Below are 10,153 nucleotides of genomic sequence, written 5' to 3'. Positions count from 1 at the left end.
AGGGCAATTAAAGCTCTAAATTGATTCGGGCTGATTAAACGCCCTGGAGGAGCTCCCTGCCGGGCCGGGATGAGCGGGTGGGGTCGGGATGCGCGGATGGGGCCGGGATGCGCGGATGGGGCCGGGATGCGCGGCCGGAGCCCGGCAGGTCCGACCCCTCCGGTCCTCGCCCTCCTTCCCTCCCACACAGGCGCTGGGAACCCGCCTGACTCATCCCGAAACAGATGCGGCAGTCAATGGGGAAGAATTCGGAGGAAGTTTGGAAGTTTTCTCTCTCCGGGGGAGGTTTCTCCGACATCCAGCAGCACTTTCCCTCGCCCCGGGCGGAGCCGTGGGGATCAGTGGGAACGGCTGGAAAAGGAGCTGGGCTCAGCTACCAGGGCAAGAGAGGAGCTCCCACTGCAGATCCCAGCTCCAAAAGCCGGGTTTTAGAGCTGGGTTTATGCCCAGGGATAGCTCTGCCCTGCCTTTCCCCCAGGGAGCTCATCCCTGGCTCCACACCCGCTGCGGTCCCGAGCTCCGGATCCCGTCGCTGCCTCCCGATCCCAGCGCAAACTCCCTGCACAAATAAAGAAGCCACAGACAGGATGTTCAGGAGACGGCTCCCGTTCCCTTTTTTTCGCTGATTTGATACAACCACGGAAAAAAAAAAAACAAAACAAAACAAAAAACAACCCCAGTCCCAACCTTGTGCAACTCGAGCTTATAAATAGCCCCAGAAGCTCAGCGGGGCTGGGACGGGGTGGCCAAAGCCCGCTGTGCTCCTCAGGCTGGCTCCTCGTCCTGCTGCATCCCACCCTTGGGACGGGCAGGTCAGGCATCCCCACCCGGTTCAGCCCCCAGACACCCTCCCAGAGCCTCTCTTTGCCCCCAATTTTGCATCATTCCCCCCATTTTCCCACGTGCTTCCCTCGGGGCTGTGCCAGGGCTGGATCTGAGCCCGCGGGGCAGGGGAGAATTCCGAGTGCTCGGCTCCCAAACCCCACCCTTGGCAGAGGAGGAGTGATGGGAGCATTCCCGGGGCACAGCTGGGCCCTGTTCCATGGATTCCCCCATCTGTGGCATCACCCATCACCCGCTCCCACCCCCATCCTGCTCCCCAGGAGTGATGGAAGTGCCACATCAGGAGATTTATCCACGATTTCCAGTTCCTGCTGCAGCTGTCACGGGCCACTGACAGCTCCTGGAGCAGGGATGAGGAATTGCCAGGCATGGACACTTTGTTGTTGCCTGGACAGACAGGATGTCACCCACCCAGGGATTTATGAGCAGAGGTGGCATCAAATCCTGGAGTGGTTTGGTTTGGAAAAACCTTAAACCCATCCCATTCCATTACCTGCCATGGACAGGAACACCTTCCACAGGCCAGGTTCCTCCAAGTCCCATCCAACCTGGCCTTGGAATAAGAAATTCCATTTAAAAAATAAGAGATTCAATTAAAAATTAAGGAATTCAATTAAAAATTAAGGAATTCCATTCAAACGCCTACAGGGCTCTAGGACTGGATGCTGCACATCCCACTGGAAAATGGGAGATGCTGACAGATTTCAATTCCTTGTGCTGGGAACTGCTGGAGCTGAATTCAGGCTCATCTTTCACCCTGAACTCCTTCAGCATCCTCCTAAAATCCTCTGGATGTGCTTTTCCTGCTGCTGAGTGAAGACACCAAACATGGACAGAGGGGAGTATTCCTGAAATCTCCCAGCAAACAAATCAGTGGGATCTGGCTGATGAAACCCCTCAGGAAACTCCCAACCCTTTAAGGCACCAATTGGATTTGTCTAAAAACATCAACTTAATAACAGACTCCTTCAAATTCCCAAACAACCATAAGGAAATCTGATTCATTTATGGTTTTTTAATTAATAAACCCAGTTTTCCTTGCCATCAACATCTGGGAGCTCACCATTCCACGGAGCAGAGCTTTGCAGGGACAAGGGATTTTGAAGTTGCCTTTGCCCATGGCCCCATCCTGCTCCCCACCACTGGGGCGGGCCCAGGGAGAGCCCAGCTCTGGGCTGGGAAGCAGCTCCTTGTGCAAGGCTCAGCATTCCTGCCAGCTCTGAGCAATCCATGCCTTTTTCGGGTTCTTTTTGGCTGGGGGTGGCCTTGGTGCAGGTTCCCTGTGGCGCCAATTTCCCTGGAATTTGTAAAAATAACATGAAAATATGATTTATTCCTGAGCCTTTGCCAGGCTGGGATTATTTCTGAAATGAGGGAGCGCTCAGTGGTGCCAGGGAGATGTGGGGGCACCTGTGCCCTCATTGGGGTTCCCCACAGCATCTTCCTTGGATGGATCTGGATCACTGATCCCAATATCCAGAGCTCAGCCCCGTGCTGGATACAACATTTCCCACACAAGAGCCAGGTCCCAAAACCCAGCTGTTACCTCAGAATTATTTAAATAGATCCAGAAATGCAGGATCCATCCAGAGGGTGCTGTTGGTGGAAGTCAGATCCACCAACACCAATGAATTCCTGATTTTTATTCCCCAAGCAGTGCAGAGGGAATCCCTGTTTTCCATGGCCTGGAGTGGGTGCAGAAATCCCCAGCACTGTTCCTGGCTGATGGAGAATGGAGCTCACACCCAGCTGCTCCCAGAAGGACTCAGACCTTGGGAATACCTTACAAATCAATAGGGATAAATTGAAAATTCGGGCAGGACTTCACATAACTCACTCACTCTGCCTAAAGACATTTTGGGGAAAAAACAGGTTGGGAAAAGGGAATTTGGGGTACCCTGGCTGGATGTGGGTTCCCTGGCACATCTGGTTGGGGAGAGGATGTCCAAGGAATTAATTCTGGGTGGAGATCATTGGAATGTCAGGGCACCTCTGATTTATCCCCGGCCTTCAAGTGCAGGAATTAATTCTGGCCACGGAATTCCGGCCACTTCCAACGCCAGCAAAAGCTGCCTTCAGGGAACCATAATCCCCAAGGGAATTAAAACTAAAAACTAATTAAAACTAAAGCATTTCCCTGGATATCCCACCTGGAATGTGGGGTATCCCTCACCCTGGCATCTTCCCAAGCCAGCAAAACCCCGGCACTGATGGTGAGGAGCTCCTGAAAAACAATTCCCCTCTGGAAAACAGGGAGCTAATGGGATTTAGGGGATGAGGAATGAGAGGCTGGATGTAAGCAGACCCAATTAGTGGATGGGTCAATTAAGAGAGAGGTGATGGGATATTGGAGATCCCAAATCCCTCCTTGCTCTGAGGACTCCACGTGCTCGTCGCCCATCGTTGCTCCTGGAAAATCCCACCATGAAGGATTTAAACGAGTCATTTATCAATTAAATGTGCGCTCTGGCAAATTAAAATCTGTCCTCTTGTTTAATTAATAGGGCAGCTTTATATTCGACAAATTAGGGAGCCTCTTGATGAGCTAATTTGTTAATTAATGGAAGCCTGGAGGCTCTGCCTTCATTAGACGTTGGCACATCCAAAGTGCAGCTCCTCCTTCAGGAGCCCTGGCAGTGGATTTGCCATGGGAGAGCTCTTGGCATGGCTCCTGGCATTCCTGGGATTTATGGCAGCAGTGCATTCCCCTTCCCTTCCCCTTCCTTTGGGAAAATTCACATCCCTTGCCAAGGAAAAGAGCAAGATCCTGAGGCCAAAGGGAACCCAGAGCTGCTCCAGGATGGAAAGAGGGAAAGAAATTGATAAAAAATGGGGAAAAAAGCTTCTGGCCCCATCCAGGGATCTGTGCTGGGAGGGAATCAGCGCTGTGGGTGGAGGATCCAGAGCTCATCCCAGCAGATCCAAGGATTCCTGGGTGTCTCCAGCACCCAAATCACTCCCGCAGGGAAAATGAATCCCCCAGGGATATCCAGCTCATGGATCAGCCCTTGCCCCATCCCAGCTGGGGCCCTCCCAGTGCTTCCAGTACAAACCAGTGCCAGGATGGTGCTGAGGCTGGGTGGGCTCCATGAGCTGCTCCAAAGGATGCCAGGGAAAGAGGGATCCCAGCAATCCCAGGACAGGATCCCTGAAGGAGTGCTGGACCAGTAACCCCAGTAAGAGCTGGACCAGCAACCCCAGTAAGAGCAGGGTGCTGGGGCACACCCACACTGCCCTGGGATAAGATCCTGCTGCAAATCCACGTTAAAAACCAGGAATGTGGATTCCTGAGGTGGCACCAAGGAGCATTCCCCTCCAGCCCAGCCTGTCCCAGGTCCCATGGAGCAGCTCCCTCGTTTATTTTTATCCTCCGGTGCCTGCTGCATTCACCAGTTATCAAATAAATATGGGAAACCAGGAGAGGCACCCAGAGACTCCCTTATCTCAGTTTTCCATGGACTGGCAGTTCCTGGGATGTGTTTGCTCTCAGCCTTTAAAAAGCAACAGCAGGTTCACTTTCTGCCACTGGAGTTTGCCAAGTTTCCAGCTTTCCCTGGATCTCATCCCACCCAGGGAGGTCCTGGAGAGAGGGCACAGCTCGCTCAGACCCCAAAGGTGCAATAAAAAAAAAAAAAAAGTTGCTGTCAAAGCTGCCCTTATTTGGGTGCCTTTTCCAGAAGTTGTGCTCTGGATCCTGATCCATTCCCCAGGAATGTCGGGGAACTCAGGCACAGGGGACTCAGCTGGTGCTGGGACACATCCCCAGTTCCTGCTGGAATGTGACCCTCAGACACCTCTCCCAAGGCTGATCATCTCCCACTCCTGCCCACCCACAGCCTCCCTGCAGCCACGAGGGAGCCTTCCCACCCTCTGCTCTGATTCCCAACACTTGGTGCTCCAATCCTTCAGAAAAATCTCAATTTCAACACCCCCAAGAGTCTCTCTGCCCTCCCCAAAGAAAAGGCAATTCCAGAGCTGTGTCTTTGTTCCATTTCAGGTTGTGCTGGAGGAGAGAGAACCAGATGCTTTTCCCTTGTGCTTTTCCTGATGCATTTCTCCTTCCACAGCCCAACACACCTAAAAAGAGGGGTCAAAAACCCCTTGGAATAATGTTTGCAAGCTAATCAGGCAGAGAATTGATTTGAACATCACTGGGATACCAGAAAAATGCCAGCTGAGCTGGGAAGGCTTGGGCTGGTTTTCCATGGAAATTGAAATTGCCACAGGCTGCTGGAGCCATTCCCTGGGAGGTCTGAGCCCCCTCCCACCCCAGCAGCCTCCTGGAATCACTTGGTTTATCTCCAATTTGTAAAAGAGGTGAAGGAAAGGGAATTTTCCTTCCCAACAGGAGAATAGGATTTGAATTCCTGTGCCATGGGAACAGGGAGAAATCCAAAACATGCTGGAAAGAAACAGCCATTCCTTTTGATTCCTCTTCAGCAGCACTGCCTTGCCCAAATCCCAGCCAAAATTCCAGTTCCTATACCCCAGCAGATTTCCCACCAAGGGAGCACAACATGGAATTGCTTCTCCTTCCATTCCTCACTTCCCTTCCCAGCTTTGCTCCTTCCTCAGCCCTGCACTGCCAAGGCTCCCCGAGCAGGGATGGAGGCACCTCTGGAGGCCCTGCAGTCTCTCCTGATTTATCTGGGCATTTTCCCAGTTATCCAGCAGCCAGCAGCTGAGTTTGGAGCACTGCTCCCCTGTCTCTCAGGAATTATGGACCTACCCAGCCAAGGCACAGGGAAAAAATTGTTTGTTTGCTGCTCAGACCCCTGAAATTCCAGGAGAAAATGAGATTTCTCTTGCTTGCTCTAGATCCTGGGGTTTCCCCCCCCACTCTGTTGGGTTTATTTCCAAATTCCCACTGCTCCTGTTCAGTTGCCAAACGCCAGCAGGGAGCTGCCAGTGGCATTCCTTTTGGGAAGGGACAGGGAGCCCGGCACTGCCCCCTCCCAGAGCCCAGCGAGGTTCACACCCAGCTCCTGCTCCAGCTCAGCCTCTTCCTGTGGAAAGCAAAGCCCAGCTGGGGGAATTTAACATTCCAGCTCCAAAGGAATTACACCCAGCCTTAAAAAGGGAAATATTTCCCAACTCTGAGTTTTTGCAGAGTGCCGGAGGCACCTGATAAGCACAGAGTTCCACAAACAGGGGCTGCTCCCTGCTGACAGGGGGAGAGGGGAGCTTTTAGTTTAGAGGAATTTCACAGGATCCATTTTATCCAGCAGCATGCAGGAAAATGAACACAGCACCCTGCAAAGCTGGGAATGACACGGGCTCTGGCTCCTTGATTCCAAGGGGGCTCTCTGAGCTCTGCTGAACAGCACAGGTTTGAAATCCATTTCTTCCATTTGCAAACCCATTTCTTCCATTTGCAAACCCATTTCTTCTCCCAAATCCTGCCCAGTTCCTGAGTGAACACGTTGAGGAAAGAGTGGTGCAGAATTCCACGGCCAGATTTCCTCAGTCTCAGCAACCACAGAGGGGATTTATGATTCCTAAAGGATCACCCACCTGCTCTGGTTCCCATTTATCACAATCAGCACATCTCAAGAGCCATTTCCATATCCCAGGCTCTGGGAGCCTTTGGAAACTTGGATCCAGGGAGAAGCAAAATGTGAGTGGCAAGTGGCTCCTGAGGCCTCTGCTCCGGAGCTCCTGTTTCTCTTCCTGGGGTTTAAAACCTTAAATAGCTCTTGGATTTCAGGAATATTCCTGTTTGCAAATCCTGCCCGGGGCTCCCTGCTTGAGCAGAGCCCCTCCCTGGTAGCTCACACTGCCTGAAATGCTGGGATTGAGCCCGGGATCAGGAGAGGAGAGCTCCAGCAGCTCCCCAGCACCTCTGCCAGGACACAGCTGTGTCCCCAGCATCCCTGCGCTGCCGTTGCCATGGTGACCGAGCATCGGCCCCTCTCCTGCCACCTTTAAGGGGAAATGTCCCTCCAGGGCACAGGGCTGTCCCCAGAGCACTCCCGGGTGGCCCCAGCCCCATCCTGCACCCAGGAATCCCCCAGGACAGGAATGCTGCCCACCAGGAATTTCCTGCTGGCTCCAGCCTGGAGCTGACCACCACCAAGGAAAAAAAAAAATCCAGGAGGATGCACACCTGAACTGGGGGTTTAAAGTGAAATCTAAGCAGGGAAGAGCTTGAGGCTGTCCAAGGCCAGCAGAGGATCCCTGAGCAACACTTGTTCAATCCAGAACGGGCTCTAAATGTGTTGAATTGCTAAGGCAAATGAACACCTCAAAAATCCAACCAGCCTGCTCCTCTTTCCTGAGGACATCCTTTGAGGGCTGGACAAGGTGGTCACAAAGACAAGGACACCTCAGGAGCAGAATAAGGAAGGATCTAACTGGGATATTAGGGACAAGACTGGGAGTTAGAAATGGAATTGATTCAGAAATACTGATGAACAAGCTGGCCACTGCAGCAGGTGACCTGGCGAAACGGAAGCAGCCTTTACAGTCATCTCTACTGGCAGATTTCAAAAGGGAGCTGACCACCACCAAGGAAAAAAAAATCCAGGAGGATCCTGGACAGGGTGGGTTTGAAGTGAAATCCAAGCAGGGAAGAGCTGGAGGCCACCCAAGACCAGCAGAGGATCCTTGGGCACAGAAAATCGTGGGGCCAGCGCTGTCCCCATGGCTGGGGGCACTGGCAGCCCCAGGGAAGGCACAGGCAGAGCCACCCCTGCCCCTGTGCCCTCCCAGGCCTCCCCTGGCACCTGCTGAGCTCTGACAGCTCTCAGGACCCAAGCAGGGGGAGAGCTGAGGAGTTAAAGTGAAAATATCTCCTTTTGCAATCTGCTCCCACTGCACCCCCACCCTCCTGCCTGTTTTAACCCTGCTTGTCCCCCCCTGGAGCCCTGGAGGTGGGAAATGGAGGGAATTGTGGCTGTTCAAGGGTGTGACAGGGGGTGATGTCCCCTCTGCGTGTGGCAGGAGAGGTGACCACCCCCATCCCACTGCTCCTCTGGCACCCCGGGGATGGTCTGGGTGGGAGGGGACCTTGCAGATTGTTGGGAAGGATGAAAGTTTGACAAGAAAGTCTCACAGATGTGGAAGCTTGGCAGAAAGATTTTTGAATATAGAATCTGAAGAAGGAATAGAGATGGAAGCAAGTTTTGATATAGAATAAAAGAATTGCTGAGCCAGTCTTACTGGATAACAAAGGAGGCAAAGGGGGGGATTTTATGACTTAGAGCAAAGGATAAACCCACCTCAAACAAGAAGATTTTTTTACCAAGCAGAAAGCCAGCACAGGCAAACAAGTCAGCAAATGCTGCAAGTAGAAAAAAGGTCTCAGAATTTTCCACTGCAAGAAAGGTTAAAAACAACTTCTAGCTTGAACTGTAATGTACTAACCTTTAGTGATTGGAGAACAGTGACATGAATGTGGTAATTGTAGTGGTTATGAGGGGCTACAGGTAAAGGTTAAGGTATAGATTGGTTCTGCTGGATTAAGATGCTCAGCAAAGAGAAGTCTAGAATGCATTTGTAACCTAAACTCGGGGTCTCCAGGCAGCTGCAGCCGCCAGCTGTGGGCACAGGCTGTGCCACCCACGGCCTGGGCTGCTGTGACACCTCGGATACCACAAACTGCCTTTGGAAGGGCTGCCTGGGGTCCCCCATCCCTGATCGCCCCGGGGCACCTCCCCGGCCTGGGAGAGGCAGCTCTGATGCCTCGGGCTGGTCACATCCCCAGGGGATGCCAGGGAGGATTATCCCAAGGATCAGCTCGCTGGGCAAGCCTTGGGAAGCTCCAGCTTGGTACAGCCGGACCCCAGGAACCTCTGAAATCCCAGGGGATTTCACCCCAGCACAAACAGCTCCAGAAGGCAGCCAGGGCCTTGCTCAACACCCAGATGTGTTTTCCAGGATGGTGCCTCCACGGGCAGGTCCTGGCAGGGGAATGCAGGGGCTGGGATGTTTCCATGGAGCAGCGAGATCAGCCAGTGCCCTCTGCCGGCTGCGGCCACCCCGCCGCTCCCAAACCCATCCATGGGCAGGGACAAACCCAGCCTGGCGCTGAAGCTTCCAGGATCCCTCTGGAACGCTGCTCCGCGAGCAAATTCCCCTGAGGATCTCGGTGGGATCTGTTTGGCACCGCTGCATGGAGAATTCCCAGCGGGACTGGGATGTCCTGACGCACCCAGGCTGCAATTCCACAGCTTCCCTCCCACCTTTGGGATCGCCCCTTGCTGCTCCTGGCAGAGTCACACACGGAAAAACTCCGCAGGGGCCCCGGGGGTGCCGTGGCACCATCGGCTTTGCCTTGGGGCCATGCCCAGGGCACCGGGAGGCTCCAGAGCTGGCACGGGACCGCGGGCACTGCTGGCTGCCCCACGCTGCTGGAGTGATTTAATTGGGAATGGATCCTGAGTGTGTTCCTCACCATTTCTAAAAGGAAAACTCATCCCTGCTCCGTAATTATCCCAGAATCAGCTTGAGGTGCCAGATCCCTGAGGAAAACCCAGGTTTGTGTTGAAGTTTCCTCACAGAGATTATCTGGTCCTTCCAGTGCTGGTTACCCCCAAAGCTCCCTGCAGCCTTTCCAAAGCTGCCTCAGGACAGTTTGGGGCTGCAGGGCTGGGCTGGGGCTCCGTGTGCTGCAGAGAGCCCAGGGCTGGTCCTGCCGGGCTGGGTCAGGGGTGAGCCCAGCTCACCCAGCTGCAGTCAGCAGAACCACGGATCTGCTTTTCCTGCTGAGAACAAGCCTGAAAGGGGATTGTCTCAGGGAAACTCCATTCAGGATGGAGTGGGGGCAGCATGGATTGGGATGCTGGGCACGGGCACATCTGTGGAGTCTCCCCTCAGCTTCCTCTGAAACACAATTTAAATATCCTGAATTAATTTCTGACAAACCAGGTTATTTTTCCCTCCTGCTGATGGTCTCCATCTGGTAGCAAACCACCTTATCACCTTGCTGGGCAGTGATTCTGAGTGAGTTACCAGCAATTATCTAAAGCATTCTCTTTTCCCTCAACTTTTTTCCCATCTCTCCCTATTCCTGGCCTGCAGCAGGAGAGGCACAGGCGTGGAACAGCTGCTGCTAAGGCCACAAATAAAGAGCGGAAAGTCCAGAAGGGGCACGGAGAGGCGAGGGGAGCCCTGTATCAACAGAAAAAGGTGATTTTTCCATGGAAAAATGGCCAGAAATTGAAGGCCGCGCTCCCGTCACCTAGCAACAGCACGCCATGCCCTTATATGACAACCGCGCCCGCCCACCCCCCACCCTCCCTTCTCATTGGCTGCGCGCCGCATGATTGACGTGCGCGCTCGCCACTCCTCACCCTCCACGAGCCTCTCC

At 53.5% G+C, this 10,153-nt stretch overlaps 1 long non-coding RNA gene across 1 annotated transcript; it reads right to left on the bottom strand.

The window, feature by feature from the left end:
* Positions 1–1,843: 1,843 nt before the first annotated feature.
* Positions 1,844–10,071, bottom strand: LOC135282797 (uncharacterized). Its single transcript, XR_010348841.1, has 2 exons — positions 9,796–10,071; positions 1,844–2,140 (listed from the first exon to the last, which is right to left on the bottom strand). It is a non-coding gene; the product is annotated as an uncharacterized LOC135282797 (long non-coding RNA).
* Positions 10,072–10,153: the final 82 nt, after the last annotated feature.

The sequence above is a fragment of the Passer domesticus genome, chromosome 17 (genome assembly GCF_036417665.1).
Source record: "Passer domesticus isolate bPasDom1 chromosome 17, bPasDom1.hap1, whole genome shotgun sequence".
Classification (NCBI taxonomy): Eukaryota; Metazoa; Chordata; class Aves; order Passeriformes; family Passeridae; genus Passer; species Passer domesticus.
This window is presented reverse-complemented; position numbering and strand designations above follow the sequence as displayed.